The 15,672-nt window shown below is 46.6% G+C and overlaps 1 protein-coding gene across 4 annotated transcripts in view; it reads left to right on the forward strand.

The window, feature by feature from the left end:
- The first annotated feature begins 1,996 nt into the window (after positions 1-1,996).
- Positions 1,997-15,672, forward strand: part of LRRC3B (leucine rich repeat containing 3B) — a 107,355-nt gene continuing 93,679 nt past the window's right edge. The window contains exons 1-2 of one of the 4 annotated variants that reach the window (XM_070072881.1): positions 2,515-2,603; positions 4,170-4,435. The gene's annotated coding sequence lies outside the window, so the exon portion shown is untranslated. Of the gene's footprint in view, positions 2,135-2,476; positions 2,708-4,169; positions 4,436-15,672 lie in introns of those variants that run through there. The other 3 variants (XM_008266076.4, XM_008266078.4, XM_008266077.4) reach the window with 3 other exon arrangements.

Consider the following 15,672-nt stretch of genomic DNA (forward strand, 5'->3'; position numbering starts at 1 on the left):
CTTTAGATATAAACCTATGTCTGGTCCTCAAATCTCATTAAAAAATACTTCAAACTACACCTTTTCAAATATAAATATAAAATCTTAGAAGATCTGTTAGGAGTCATTTTGTCTGATACCCAGTATTATAGACCTTTTCCATAGTGCACTGCTGCTCTGCAGTTTCAATCCTGTAATTCACAGGAGATGGGACAGAAAATGAAGAATGAGTCAAAGTATCCCTAAAAACTACCATGTACACTTTTCCATTTCTCAGAGATTGTTCAAACTATTCTAAAATTCATCCAGGATAAGAAGTCTCATTGGAAATGAGGAACCTTTGGCAGGCTTTCAACATACTTGACACAGGTCATGAAATGATAAAGATTTTTTGGTCATTCTCCACCTGGAATGGGTTTGCTCTAGGTGCTGGCTGGTACTGCATGCATAACTCTTGCTCAATGCAGTCACTTTGTAGCTAGGATTCCTTTGGCCTTTGGGAATTCAGCAAACAGAAGCGGGATGGGCAGTAGGAGAAGCAGACTGTCTAAAAGAAGAAATGAATTAAATGATTTTACATTTTTAGCAAAGGGGCTGTGAGTGTAATGATGTGTTCCCACCTCCTCCAGAAGCGCTTCAAAGTTTTATCATCCGAGTCCCTGCAATTCTAAGGACACTGGGATTGAGTTGTTCTTGAAGGAGAAAATGACCTTCAGAAAAGCACTCCTTCAGTGCCCAGTAGATACAAAGCACTGCTGCACATTGCAGTGGGAACAGAAGAAAAAAGATACAGATCAGCGAAATGATAGAAATCTACAAATATGTAAGATTTGCAAGCTATTGACAAATAAACTATTATAAAAAGAGATAAAGGGAGAGATTAATTTTACCTAGGAGCAAGGAGAAGGGCAGAAAGGGACTTTAGGAAGAAGGAGATGTTTGTGGAGTCTTGGGATTTAAGTTCATATGTCCCAATATATTATCTGATAATTAACTAAAATCGTGAAATAAAAATATCCCTAAAGCCAAGTTTCCCGTATTCCTGAAAACCACAGGCACACACTTTCTCAAGAGGCCCACGGGCTCCATTTCAGCAGCACATGGAAGGTTATCACCGGAAGGGGAAGGTAAAATTGAGGGCTAGCATCTTCTGCTTTGGGAAGATGCACTTGTTGGGGGCAATGACAGGGGCCACAGGACAACCTCAAAACTTTGAGGTTCAGCAACTGCAGGGGAGACTGATTCTGAAACAATGGAATCTTGGGGAGAGGGAGGGCAACCTTATTCACCCCCCCCCCAATAGCCTAGCACAGTATTTCGCACCCACTAGACAACCATCTGTGGGACTGATTTTAAGCGTTCACTTTCTCCCCATTGGAGGCAATGAAACATTGCCACGTTTTGCTTCTATGAGCTTGGGAGCTCAGTAGTTAGAAAAACAGGAGAAAAAAATAGGGTTATAGAATCCTGCAAGTGGAGCTGTGCAGGGGTATGAGAAAAGAAGGCGAGAGCAACGGAGGGGCTCTAACGCCCACCACGGCTGGCTCCTCTCCTCCCGAAGCCACAGCTCAGCCCCCGCCCCGCCCCCTCTCTCGGTGCCGGATCCCCTAAGCCCGAGGCGAAGGAGCAGGGCCCGCGGAGCGACGGCAGGGCTCTGCCGTCACGTTCGAGCCCTGCTGTTCCGTGAGTCCCCAGCCGCCTCGCCCCTCCTCCCTCAGCCCCAGCCGAGGCTTGGAGGCGATTCCCCTCTAGTGACTGAGCCCGACTGACTGCATCTGGGCGTCTTTGTCTCCTCCTCCCGGCGCAGGGTCTGCAGCAGCCACCGCAGCAGCCGGAGCCCAGGCGTGCCCCGCACGGCCGCCCTGGGCCGCACCCTCACTCGGTGACGGCGCCCCAAGACGCCCGCCGCGCCACGCACTGCCTGCGTCCCGCGCCCAGCCACCTCGCGTCAACGCCGCCGCCGCCGCCGCCGTAGCCCGAGAGCCGAGCCCGCTCTGCCAGCCGGGTCTGGGGTGGGCAGCCGGGTTTGCAGTCGGTTGGAGGTGGCGGCCGCTGCAGCCCTTGGCCGGGCGCACACCGGTAGGCAGACGCACCCAGCGCTTCCTCCCTACGCCACGAGGATGGAGCAGCCGCCCCGGCCCGGGACTGGCGCAAGGTAAGGTGCAGCCGCCTGTTGCTTTTCGCAGAGCGCGGGATCGTCCCTGTGTCCGGGTGCCTAGGCCGCCCCACCCGGAACAGGTAGAAAAGAACTATCACCCCAGTTCTGATCCATGTCTGCCCAAGCCCCGTGGTCGCCTTGGCGCAAACCTTTGGGGAGACCCCGCCTGACGAAGGGGAGTCGACCCTCTCTGCTCCCGTGCAGCAGCCGGCTGCCAGGCACTAGTCTGCAAAGTTTTGTGGACCCCCCTCCACCCCCCCGCCTCTTCTTCCCTGTGCGTTGATGGCCCGGCGCCGTGCAAGTTGCTCGCCTAGTTCTCACGTGCACGCTCCCCCACCCGCCTTGCCGTATGCCTCTGCCCGTTTGGCTCTGTGTTCGTACCGGTCGACTTTTCACTCCCTGCAGCTCCCGCTCGAGACCCAGCGGTGCTCATCCTGCCTGTGGGAGCTAGGCAGGAGCAGAGAAGGTGAACTAGGAGAGGTGGGGCGCAGAGGAAGGCAGAGGCCACCCCGGGGCTCTGTCCAGCGCGGTGGGAGTTGGGCCACCCGGGTGCACGCCACCCCCAACTCGGTAATGAAACCCTTGGAGTGGCTGTGGGCTGTGCGCCGGTGGGAACTGCCGGTGCAGATCCGGGTGTGTGTGGGGGGAGTAAGTGTTTCGGGGAGGGAAGGGTAGCTAGTGGGGGTGGGAGAAGCTGAGGGTCCTGGCAGATCTGCCCACAGGTGAGGGGGACGAAACGGCTCTGCTCATGTGGGCGAGGGACCCACTCGGAGCGGTCATCTGACAAGGAGGGAATGGGCCAGGAGTCTGGAGGGCGCTGGCCTGGGTGTGTAAATACAGGTGGGGGAGGGGCTGGGTACCTGGCGAGGCTCAGAGACCTGGAATCAAGCCTCGGAATGGTGGGGCGAGGGGCGGGGGAGCTGCGGGGGGGGGGGGTGCTGGAAAAGAGAAGCTGCTGGGTGCCTGGGATGGGGCTATCTCCCTCCCCAGGAGCAAACCAACCTCCCCTGGAGAATCTGAATGCGCTGGCATCTGGGGCGGTGACTGAACGGTCAGATACTGGACCAGGGATGCTTTTCCTGGCTCTGAGAAGATCACAGCCCCTTCCCTTCTCCCATACGGGCTACACCCGTTCACCTCCGCAGCCCAGTCGGTAGACCCACGCCCACCTTCCCTGTCAGGAGCTTGGAAGTCAAGGATGTCTCCACAGCCGCAGGGAGCGAAGGGGACTCCTGGCCTCCAGGGGGAGACGAGCGAGCCGGGTAGGAGGGTAGTGCCCAGCGCCAGGCGAGTAGGCAGGGGTCCTAGCTGAGGGGGAGCGCAGGGACGGAGGCTGCAGGGGGAGCCCCCGGCTCGCCTCCCACCCCCTCCCTTCCCCGCCCCGCGCCTCTCCACAAATCGCACCTGGGCGGAGCGAAGGAGTGGGGGAGCCCTGCGCCGCGCCGCCGGGGAGGATCCGGAGCTCAGAGCTGGAGGGCGTGCGGGGAAACGCAGCGCTAGGGGGTGTGGACGTCGGGTGAGGGCAGGCTCCGCTCGCAGATTTGGGGCCCCAGGCAGAGGTGGGTCTGTGCGCCTTGCAGCTCCTAGGTGCATCCTTCCTGTCCCAGATGCTTTGGCAGGTGCACTAAGGAGAGGGTCTTTTTTCCTTTTGCGCAGGAGGACAAGACCCTTTGAGGTAGGGGACCTAGCGTGCTGCTGCGAATAAGAGGCAGCCTCCCGGCTTCCAGACTCCAACCCCCGCTTTTCCAGATGGTCGTGGTGGGGGGCACACTGGATTGCCAAGGCCAAGAGGCACCTCACTTAACCCTTTTCTCCCCAAAGAGGTACACGCCCCTCTCCAGGTGGAGCCTTGAGTTGAGAGTTGCTGGTTCTTACTTGCCCTATAGAGAAGCAATTGGAGGTCCCCTGGGTGGGGAGCAGGTTTCCAACTTCAGGTACTCTGGGTTCAGGCCCTCTACATACAGGTTTTAAGGAGCACAACCATCTCTCTGCGGGTGCTCGTTAGACGCCTCCTGCTCTCTTGTACCAGCAGAATTCCGTATAGTCCACTTTTCTGGGCTCCACGACTTGGCCAGACCTTCAGGGGAAGTGACCCCACAGGGCTCCTGGGGGTGATCACGAGGCCGATCACTCCTATTCCGGAACATACTTGGAGCAGCGAGCCCCAAGGCACAGCATCGGGGGATTCCCTCCCTGCAGGGTCTGGGTGCAGCGCCCAAGCAGAAAGGCCGCATCCTCTAGGCCAGGTCTCTCCGGTGATGGAGCGCAGGCTTCCTCCGAATTCCGTGGATACCTGAGGTAGGATCCCAGCCCTCAGCCCTTGCTTCATGCCCCCAAATTTAGTTTCTGATGGCCGTTTCTTTTTGGAAATTTCTCGCCTGGGTTTGTGCGCTGTCCACTCCCGTTTGCATGTTGAAACAGGCTCGAACAAGTAGGGACTTGTGGAAGACTCACATCCACACTTAGTTTTCTCAGGTTGCTGCAGAGGTATGGTTGCTGGTGTATATTGAATTTTTACTATGCACCAGGCATAATTCTAGATATCTCAGGGGGTTGTGTTGGTTTCAAGTTATGCAACAATCCTGAAAGATAAGTAAATTAACTTTTCCGATTTTATGGGTGACAATAACAAGCCATGGAGGAATTAAGTTCTTTGCCTATTATTGTCTACTAGTAAGTGGTGAGGTTGATTCCTCTTCTGAGCAGAGATCACTGGGTGCATCCCATGCTCCCAGCCCAATTTGTACTTAGCTCTTTTAGTCCATAAGGAAACATAGGTGAAATCCTGTATAACCCTTTACTCCAAATCCCAGAAACATAAAGATAAGTAAGTGCCTGTCCTTAATTGGGGAGACTGATGTTGCAGAGCACCTGCCTTGGCGTCTGTTGGGTTGCACCTTGGTAAGATGGAATACTAGAGCTGGAAGCTGGTAGAGCATTGGCTAATGGCACTGGGCTTCTCTTCTGAACCTGTTGGTAGATATTCCTTTTTATAAAATACAAGGAGGAATGGGAGGAGGGATCTAAATGTGAACAGACATTTGCTTCAGGGTCAAAAACCAGAAGCAGTTTGAGGTATTACTGTGTATATTCTGCAAATGAGTGCTTCTCTGGAGATTGGATCACAGAATGTTAGGGCTATAAGGGGTCTCAGGTAGCATCCCTCCCAATCCAGACTCCGAGACAAGATTGCATGGTGAGTTCAAGGCCATTCACTGCATTTGCCGCGTAACTAATGCTAGAAGCACTCTCCTTTGACATTTGGTCAAATAAAGTATGTTTATGAATATATAGATTATGTTCACTGCTGCTGTTTTCTACATCTTAAAATTAATTAGGGAAAGGCCTTTTTATTAAAAGCAGAAACTCTCCCCCCCCCCGAAATTCTTCTCAATCAACATAATCAGAAAAGTCACTATCACATAATAGATCAAGTATCAGCAATATGCCTCTTTAGTAAAAATTGAAGTAGAATATTTATAAGCCTTCAGATCAACACAAATTAACCATGCAACCCTTTCAATGATTCTGAGTAAGACATAATGGACTCCCAATCACTGTAGCAAAGCCTGGTTTAGTAGCTCTGTCCTACCATATTCCCAATTATTTGTGAAAGAAAGAGAAAATGTAGTGCAGCAGAGGGAAAAGCCCCTTTGAGTGTAGTGAACTGCATTGAGGTGTTTTTTTCCTGGATTTCTGATCCTTGGACTAAACTTTATACTGATGTGAATTGGGAGCAAAGCAGTATATTTCTTTTTTTTTTTTTTTTTAAGATTTATGTATTTATTTGAAAGTCAGAGTTACACAGAAAGAGAAGGAGAGGCAGAGAGAGAGAGGTCTTCCATCTGATGGTTCACCCCCAAGTTGGCTGCAATGGCCAGAGCTGTGCTTATCGGAGCCAGGAGCCAGGAGTGTCCTCCAGGTCTTCCCACAAGGGTGCAGGGGCCCAAGCACTTGAGCCATCTTCTACTGCTTTCCCAGGCCACAGCAGAGAGCTAGATCTGAAGTGGAGCAACAGGGACTTGAAGTGGCATCCATAAGTGATGCCAGCACTGCAGGTGGCGGCTTTACCTGCTACGCCACAGTGCTGGCCCCAAAGCAATATACTTCTGGTAGATATACTTAGGGTACAGAAAAGGGGGAAAAATTCTTGGCCACTTCCTCACTCATGGTATCCCTTCATCCAAGAGATTTTGTCCAGACACTAAGGGATTCCATAGACCCCTGGAATTCTGGTTTCTCAGAATATCCCAGGTCTTTTTTGGGTAGCTTCAGTACCAGGAAACTTCCCCTTAGATTTAAAACAATAGGACATCCACTGGAATAAACAGGGGCAGAGAGTGAGAATAGCCTGCTTGGCACCACATCAGGGTGGCAAGAATCACAGGCAGATATGCAAACCTGACGCCTTGGGTGTCCCCTAGAACAAGATCACTCTCCCTAATGCTGTGACACACCACATCAGAGGCCCTTGGGCAGTGTCTGGGGTGAAAGAAGGTAAAGTGACAGGGAGGGAATGGCTTGGCTGAGGAGGGGCCCGCTGTGACAGAAATGCCTTCCGAGAGCAAGCAGGCACTAGAGCGTTTCTTCTTCCCCACTTCCTTTCCTGCCCATGACCTCAATCTTCCATCCATGTCAGGTTGGCTGATCCAAGAGCTCCCAGTTATGTCAGGGGGAAGCATTCGCTTTCTAGAGAAATCTTCGGGAATGAATGTTGTTTTTATGTAAGCAGGAAAAAAATTGCAAAGCCACGTCCCTCTTCAGGGAAAGCCACTGGGAAACCCGGTGGTGCAGAGGGGCGACCCTCTGCAGGGGATGCTTTGGTAAGCTGGATTGCAGCATTGTTAAGGAGATGAGAGGTAATATGGAAATCAAGTGAGACAAAAGAAACATTCTCTCTTTGGAAACCACAAGAAGAATACTGTTGGCCATGGGCAGAGCATCCTGGTTTGCAATTCCTCTTTTTGTAGTGGAAGTAGGAGAGTGAATTGTATCTTCATCCTATTTATATGGTAGATGTTCCTGCTCATTGGTTTTCTGTAGCTTCTGTGCAGTGTGGTAACAAAGGACTCACAAACACATTCTTCTGGGACAGATTTTTTGGGGGGTGTGTATCTTAAATCATATAAATATGAGTGTGTTGACATTTAGCGTGTTATATAGATATACATGTCTGTTTATCTTAAATCACATAAATATGAGTGTGTTAACAATTACTCTTTGAGTTGTGTGTTGTGAACAAAGGATATGAAAAGTCTTTAGTCAGAATACAAAGAATAAGTACGTTTGTGCCATACATCATGTGAGTTAAAATTCTCATTTCAGATTAGATATTTAAAAATAAAAAACACTCAAGATCCAGAGCATCTGAACTTGACCCATCTTTAATAACAAGAGAAGTCAAATGATAAGATTGTGTGGAAAGAGTTTGAAAAAATGATGGAAACAAAAAAAGTAAAAACTGGAGTAGAATCTGAGAAACTATGGATTTTATCCTAAATAAATATATAATGACTTAGTCTGTGTATATATTTGAATGATCCATAAGATAAGTAAATTCAGTACTCGTTTAATTGGCAGATTGTGACTGATGATCTTTTGCAAACAGTTGGGAGCCATCATGGAAGCTCTTATATCTGATATTCTAGTATACATTTGAAGGCATCGGGTTCCACTATCTGCCTGTGACTCTTGCCGCACTGATGTGATGCCAAGCAGGCTTTTCTCACTCTCTGCCCCTGTTTATTCCAGTGGATGTTCTGTTGGATTGTCTCCAAGGGGAGGATTCCTGGTACTGAAGCTACCCAGAAAAGACCTGGGATGTTCTGAGAAACCAGAATTCTAGGGGTCTATGGAATCCCCTGTGTCTGGACAAAATCTCTTGGATGAAGGGGCACCATGAGTGAAGAAGTGACAAAGAACATTTCCCTCCTTTCTGCACCCCAAGTATATCCACTAAATATATATATATATATTTGCATATACTTTATAAAAACTAATAAGACATGAGATCAGGCGCGTTCAGGGTGGTATGGCCGTAGACAAAACTAATAGGACATGAAATAACCATTTCTTATGAGAATGAAATCTGAAATTTCAAGCACTGATGCTTGTGGGGCACACTTTCTGCAAAGGTGTCAAGTTAATACTAAGAGTCATACCATTCTTTCAAAATAAACAAATGAATCAATACTGAAGAAAGAACAACCTCTAATCAGAACAGATTTTCTTCTTTAAGGGGATCAATGGACAGATTAGTAAAGGTTATGACATATATAGTTTCATTTTATCCTAAGCTCTCTAAGCTGTATTTTATGTTAATACTTATCCAGTGCAAATGTCACTACACTTTACGTTTTTTAGAAAGTGTTTTGTGACTTTTATTAGAAGTAAAATGAAAACAAATATTATAAAAAATATGTGCAGCCATTCTCAAGTATGAAATAACACTTGACAAAGCAGTAAATATGTTACACATATATGTTAGTTTCATTAATTTCTTTTTCCATCCCTCTCTAACTTCCTTTTCCATATCCTTCCTTCTTTTCTTATGTTAGTGATAAAATAAATGTTGAGTGTCTTACTGGGGCAGATTGATTTTTCAGAACAAATGTCTCCCCTGATAAAGGCAGGGTTGAAGGTACAGTGCACCTGTGTATTTGTCCAGAGCTAAGGCACAAAAATCCCAAGGTCTCATTGGCTTTCTCCCAGTTTTCTATCCTCTGCTCTGATTCAGAGACGCAATCCTTGTGGAGACCAGCTTTGCAGGGACTCCCTCTGTTAGCAATGACTAAGCAAGATGCTTTTCTCAGGCTACACTAGGATTTTTTCTCTGAGAAGAGTGCCAGTCCAGCCTGCTGATCTTCCCTAGATGTTTGGTCTTCAAGGATTACCAAGCAGGAAACTTTCCGTCTTTTCTACATACTGTATTTATGCATTAGTTTTCAAGTTCTTGTCTTCCCCCTATGGAATGTTACATAGTCATTTAATGGGGAGGGCAGTCTGTTTTCAGTTGTGTCTCAGAAATACTTCCTGTAAATAAAATGAATATTACTCCTTAGTAGAAAGTATAGTAAAGACTGAAGCTGCCCAAAGCATCTGCTACATTTATGCAGGAGGGATGCTGTATGGTCATGGTGAGTGGCATCAGATAGGGCAGGTGAGTGGTATATAAAGGGTAATAAGAGAGGCATGGATGCAAGCGAAACAAACCACCTAGAGGGAGTAAGCCCAGCAGATCATCCCAGGAGGAGATTCCTCTTACTGGAGAAAAGCTAGAATGAAGGACATATGGGAAAGGCCCAAGACTAAGAGAAGACAGAGAATGGGATTAATAAAACCTGAAGAAGAGGTATGAAAGGAAAATGAATGGACCCAATGACTTCTACTTTTCTGGACAAACTCAAAGGCAAGCCAGCTGCTCAGCCAGAGGGCAAGGTGTCTCTCAGACCCTAGAGAACCTTATTTATGCGGCTTCTCAGTCACTCAAGGTTCTCCGTGATGTCCTTTGACAATCTGACAATATATTGGTGTGCTTAAATGCATAAAAGGTAGTACATAAGACTATAACATAAGCCCATTTTATTTAACTGTCTAGTTACGGACTGTAAAAAGTTGTAACTAATGTGTATGTTTCTTACATAAGTGCATATGACAAGATCTAGTGCTGGGACTAAAGACTACACCATCATTTCAAAGTAAGGATGAGCATAAATGCTACTGTGAGATAATGATAGCAATTGCATTATGATATGAAAATACTTGATTTATATTGGTGACAAAATCCCTAGTATTGCTCCTACATTTGAGGCTTATGGTCCACTTTCATAATGGAATGAAATGCTATGTTGCATTTTAAGGCTAATGAACAAAGTTAAAGTTTGTTCATTTTTTTTCCCTTCAAGTTCTTAGATCCCTGGGATTCTGTTGGTAGATGCCTTGGAGGTTTGCGCTGTCAATACTTCCAGACGAGACTGGCTATGTATCACTGGGATTCTTCAAAGAATGACAGTGATCTTAATTCCTCCAAGACAATAGCTATAATATAGAATCATCCTATATGCTTTGAGCTCCCTGGGATCTTTCTCCCCAGTATTTCACTTCTGGGGCCCAAGAATTTGATGTATCTGCCAGACTCATGGGGATTAAAGCTGTGGATACTGATGGGCACTAAGGACTAGAGAAGACCTTCAGCTGAGAGAAGGTCCCATGTCAAGGCCACAACCAGTTTATGAGATGCCTTTGTAAGAACTGAAAAACTGGATTTTCAAGGAGCAGCAGAGGCCTTCCAGATTCTGGCTGAATGAACACTGGCTTGCATTTTAGTTCCCAATGTCCCCTTTGGCTAGGTTCCTTGTGGTGTTGGCCAATATCACCTGAATTGAGGATGAATTATCAGACTATATTGCATTTCAGCCAAAAGTTTCAACTTCCCCTCCAACAAATTTTTTTTTAAATAGAACTGCCACAATACTTTTGAAAGGTTTACTTCCTTTCCCTGCCCACTACCTAGTTATCAGGAAATGGCCTCAAGGAGGGAGGGTGGATGGAGACCCGTGGGAAAATGTCAGCATCTGAATAATTCGTCAACTGAGTGATGGAGAGGGGTCTGTGGTCATGGAGTGTTTCCAAAACAGATGGCTCACATTGTTGGCTGTTGGGGGAAGATGACAGAGTGTCCCTGCTCCTGGAGAGCGACACATTTTATCTTTCTTAATTGGTGAAATGGCACCTGATTGATGGAAGGAACTATTCTCCTAAGAAATTCTTTGACTTTGCAGGGAGAAGAAACATGATAGGCAACACTCTCTTTATGTGCTGTAGACCATTTGACTAGGAACCAGGCAACCTGGTATAGTTCCAGCATTGGCACTAACCAGCATGGTGATGTTTGGCTGGTTCCTTCAACTGCTCTGTGCTCTACTCCTGCAGAAGAGTGCGACTGGGAAGTAAATGGTTTTAAAATCCCTTCTGGCTCTCTGGCCTTTGATGTCAAGGATGTATCAGACACTGTTTTATTTATCTTCCATCTGCTGGCTTTCCTGTTGAAGCTGTTTCAGGCTTGCACTTTCATTTAGGCCTCTGAACCTTCACATGCCACAGATTCAATAATAAGAGATGGCATTGTATAATCCTCAGGGTCTGTGACACCTGGCACACTTCTGGGAGCCTAGACAAACGAGGTGGGAGTGGGGATTATGGAGGAAAGACCACTGACTGGTAAAGGTACAGGGTTGCAAAGGATGAAACAACTGATCCCTCTCTTTGTAATTGTCATGCAGGCCAGATATAGGAAAGATGGAGAGGTTCTTAAAATGTTGTCTGTGTACCCATCTTGTGTCCAACTCTTTTTGCCTATATGACAACATAGCCCTCTGTTAAAAACTTGGGAGTTACTCTTCATTATCTATAGGAAGCTTCTAGCCTAAGAACAGTCCCATAAGCCTTTACTTCCTGGTTGTTCCTTGCCTTTGTATAAGCACTTTTCCTATGGCTGGGAGTGTTGGAGCTGGCTCATGTTGACAGTTGCCCATTCCCTCCCTCCAGTTGTGTGTTCAGTGATATGTTGTTGGTAGCTTCAAATCAGTCATAATAGGAATATTTACACTGTAGACACTTCATAGCAGGGCTCTTTCCCCAGATAGGTGGTTACGAGAAATATTAGCACAAACCAATGCTCCGGCCCCATGAAAAGGCTTGCAGTACCTGCAGCAGAAAATACCTTCCGTCTCTCTCTTTCCATTTGACATTTCTTATTCCCGAGAGTTCATTTATTCACTCCTCCCTCCTCGACTTTCTCTTCTTCTGTCCTTGCCTTCATCCTCTCTAACTGTTCATCCTATGCATCTATCCATCTATCCATCCATCCATAGCCAGAAGAAGTTCTAATTTTTCTGCCATTTAATAACTGAGTGAGTGACTGTGAGAAAATTCTTTATGCCCTGCAGGATTAGAATCATGTAGCAATCACCAAGATGTCTTCTTGTGCCCTGCAGAGCAGCAGCCTCAGCCACATCTGGGGTTACTTAAGTCACAGCTAGGGCTAGGATGCACTGTGTTAGATTGTGGGGAGCAGTATCCAGGAGGCAGTGAATTTGTGGAAGGCAGCAGCCTCATGGAAAAACGCCAGGTAAGTCCCATGAAATCTTTACCACTGGGCCTGTGATGGATTGGGGACCCTCACAGGTCTCTGAAGCACCTTTGGGACCATTCTCCCATTGTCTGGATGAATAGCACCTGATTCACTTTTATTTGTATTGATCTCTTTAGTTTCTAGTTGCCTGGCTGCACTTTTGCCCGTTTTACCACCATTTACATGACTAGGATGAGAATGTTCTAGATTTCTATGCTCTGCTTCCCTTTTAATTATAAATGCTGCCTTTAGGTCATCTCCTTACTCTCTCATTTCAGTGTAGGCAGTTAGAGGTAGCCATGCAGTAGAATGAATGTTTTGCTGTCCAGATATTTCTTCCACCACAAATCTTAGTTCATCACTCTTAAGTTCCACTTTCCACAAAGCCCTAGGGCATGGACACAATGCAGCCAATTTCTTTGCACCTGTATGACAAGGGTAGCCTTTACTCCAATTCCCAATAAGATGTGCCTCATTTCCATCTGAAACCTTGTCTGAAGGACTTTCTCAGTCCTTATCAGCATTCTGATCATAGCTTCTAAAGTAACCTCCAGGAAGTTCCTAACTTTCCTTCATCTTCTTGTTTTCTGAGCCCTCACTATGATCACTCTTACTGCTCTGTTTGTAGCATTCTGACTTCCCCTAGCCTGCTTCTCCAAATTCCCACAGCCTTTACCCATTTTCCAGCTCCAATGCCGCTTTCACATTTGCAGGTATCATTATAGCCACACTCTACTCAGTACCAATTTTCTGTCTTAACTCATTTTCTGTTGCTATAACAGAATCCCAGAGCTGGGTACCTTATAAAGAAAATGTATATTTGACTCATGATTCTTCAGGCTAAAAATTCATGAGCATTGCATTGACTTCTCAGCTTTTTGTGGAGGCCTGGTGTTGCTTCAACTCAAGGTGGAAAGCAGAAGGACAAGCTCACACATGCAAAAAGAAAAGAGCTCAGAATTCCTGTGATAGCTAACCCATTCCTGAAGAAGGCATCAATCCTGCCGGCGCCGCAGCTCACTAGGCTAATCCTCTGCCTTGTGGCACCGGCACACCGGGTTCAAGTCCTGGTCGGGGCACCAGATTCTGTCCTGGTTGCCCCTCTTCCAGGCCAGCTCTCTGCTGTGACCCAGGAGTGCAGTGGAGGATGGCCCAAGTACTTGGGCCCTGCACCCCATGGGAGACCAGGATAAGTACCTGGCTCCTGCCTTCGGATCAGTGCGGTGCGCCTGCCACGGCGGCCATTGGAGGGTGAACCAACGGCAAACGAAGACCTTTCTCTCTGTCTCTCTCACTGTCCACTCTGCCTGTCAAAAAAAAAAAAAAAAAAAAAAAAAAAAAAGAAAAAGAAGAAAAAGAAGAAGAAAGCATCAATCCATTGATCCAAGTAGCTCTCATTAGCCTCCACCTCCCAGTATGCTGCCTTGAAGAATGGAAGTTCTAACACATAAACTTGTGGGGGACACACACAAACCATTACACACATAATAACTTCTACTTCAGTCATTGTTATTAGTATTATGTAAAGCATTACTAAGTGTTTACTGAGCACCCAGGATTGCATATGCACAATGAAACAAGCACAAGAAAATGGTTAAGAGTCCTGAACAGAACCTGCAGAGTTATTCCAGAGATATAAGAACTGACTTCATGGAGTCAGGACATTTGATCCAACTCCTGAAAGATGATCACCTATCCCCACCAAACTGACAAAACAGACAAGGGCATCCTAGGAGTGGAGAAGCTATGTGAACACAGGCACAGAAAGTTACAGAATGAATGGCCAGCTAGTGTTTTGTGTATCTAAGCATGAGAAAATAGAGCAAGAGGGTCAGCTTTGATTTGTGGAAAAATTCTCTAGGAAGTCGGTTGCAATCTCTTTTAAGTTCTACTTTTCTGTTGCCTACACCAGTACAGGTCTGAGTTTCAAATTTTTTCTAAAAAAGTCAGCAATCCAGATTTTTATATGAAAGCTCCTTATGTGTAATGATAGTTAATTAAATTTAAAAAAATAAATAAAATGAAAGGCAAAACCAAACACATCTGCAGGCTCCCACAGAAAAGTGCAGCCCTAGGTTCTCAAGCTTCTTTAAAATGCTAAGACCTGCAGTTGAAATTCCTGAGTTTGAATAAGATTCTGGCATTCATTGAGGGACCACAAGTGAGATTCCCTGAAGTTCTCTCAGCCTATTTTCTGCCCAAAAAGCTAGTGTGTCTCTTGTTCACATACCTTTCTGTTGGGAGCTTTTTGAATGATGGAAATGAAAGTCCTTGCAAAGGACCAGAGAAGTGAGAGAATGATCCCTAAGCTCTAGCAGCTGTGAAAGAGCCATACACTCAGTACAGCCCAAGCATGGTTTTTAAGTCACCCGGAATTACAGGAATATCCTCACCTGACTTGCTAATTTTAACAGTAGATGGGGGAAGAAAATGTAGGTGTATTTTTTTCCCTTCATTCTGTTAAAAACAGCTCGACATTCCATTTTGGAAGTCAGTATGTCAGAGACCCAGCTAATAGATACTGATAGATTCAGCATGGATTCGGGATGACAGGGAAAGGGTACACTTCACCTCTACATGGTGTGTGGTGTTTCCTTGAGATGGGGTGTGCAGTGGGAAGGATTCCTGAAAGCAAACAGCTGCACTAGATGTTTGTCAGGCTCAGGCCAAAGTCTGCACTTGCATGTGAGTAATTTCCCATCTTTTGATCCCATTCCATTCCAGACTGACTTTGGTCAGGTTTTTAAGGAAATGATCAAACCCTCAAAGGGTCAAATTATTTTTAGTTGCAGGGCCAGGCTCCGTGAATCGTGGCTTTCGGTGCAGGGAGAGGTCCATGCCCCAGCCTGCTTCATCAGGCCTGGTTAAAAGAGCTCTGTAATTGCAGCTTTGCAAAAACTTCAGCCTTCTTAAAACAATTTGAATCTTGATGTTGTCTGATTTGTGTTATCTTTCTTGGTTGTGCTTGTACGGCCTGATTGGATTCCATCATAAGAAGCTTCAAAGATGTAGGAGGGCCCTAAAGTAAGGACACTTGACTTGCAAAAGCACATCCAGCATGGATTTCAGCTCCTCTGCAGAGGTCTTACCACCTCTGCTTCAGGAGCTGACCTGAGCCACAGTCTGATTCAACTGCTAAGCCCTGAGCTCCTGTGTCCTCTGGTGCCACTCTGTCCCCTCCCACTGCTGCTGCCTGGGGCCCTGTCCTCATAACAGCAGGGGCCAAGGCCCTTGTGAGATGCATTTGAAACTTATCATTCTATTGAGTTAACAATGTAAGTGAGATAGCACATTTAGTGTCAAGAGGTGTCATGTCTATACTCTGAATGGTGATGGTGTTTGGATACGGGGTCTTTGGGAGGTAATTAGGTTTAGACAAGGTCTCGATGGTGGGGTCATCATG

The sequence above is a fragment of the Oryctolagus cuniculus genome, chromosome 4 (assembly GCF_964237555.1).
Source record: "Oryctolagus cuniculus chromosome 4, mOryCun1.1, whole genome shotgun sequence".
In the NCBI taxonomy this organism is placed as follows: Eukaryota; Metazoa; Chordata; class Mammalia; order Lagomorpha; family Leporidae; genus Oryctolagus; species Oryctolagus cuniculus.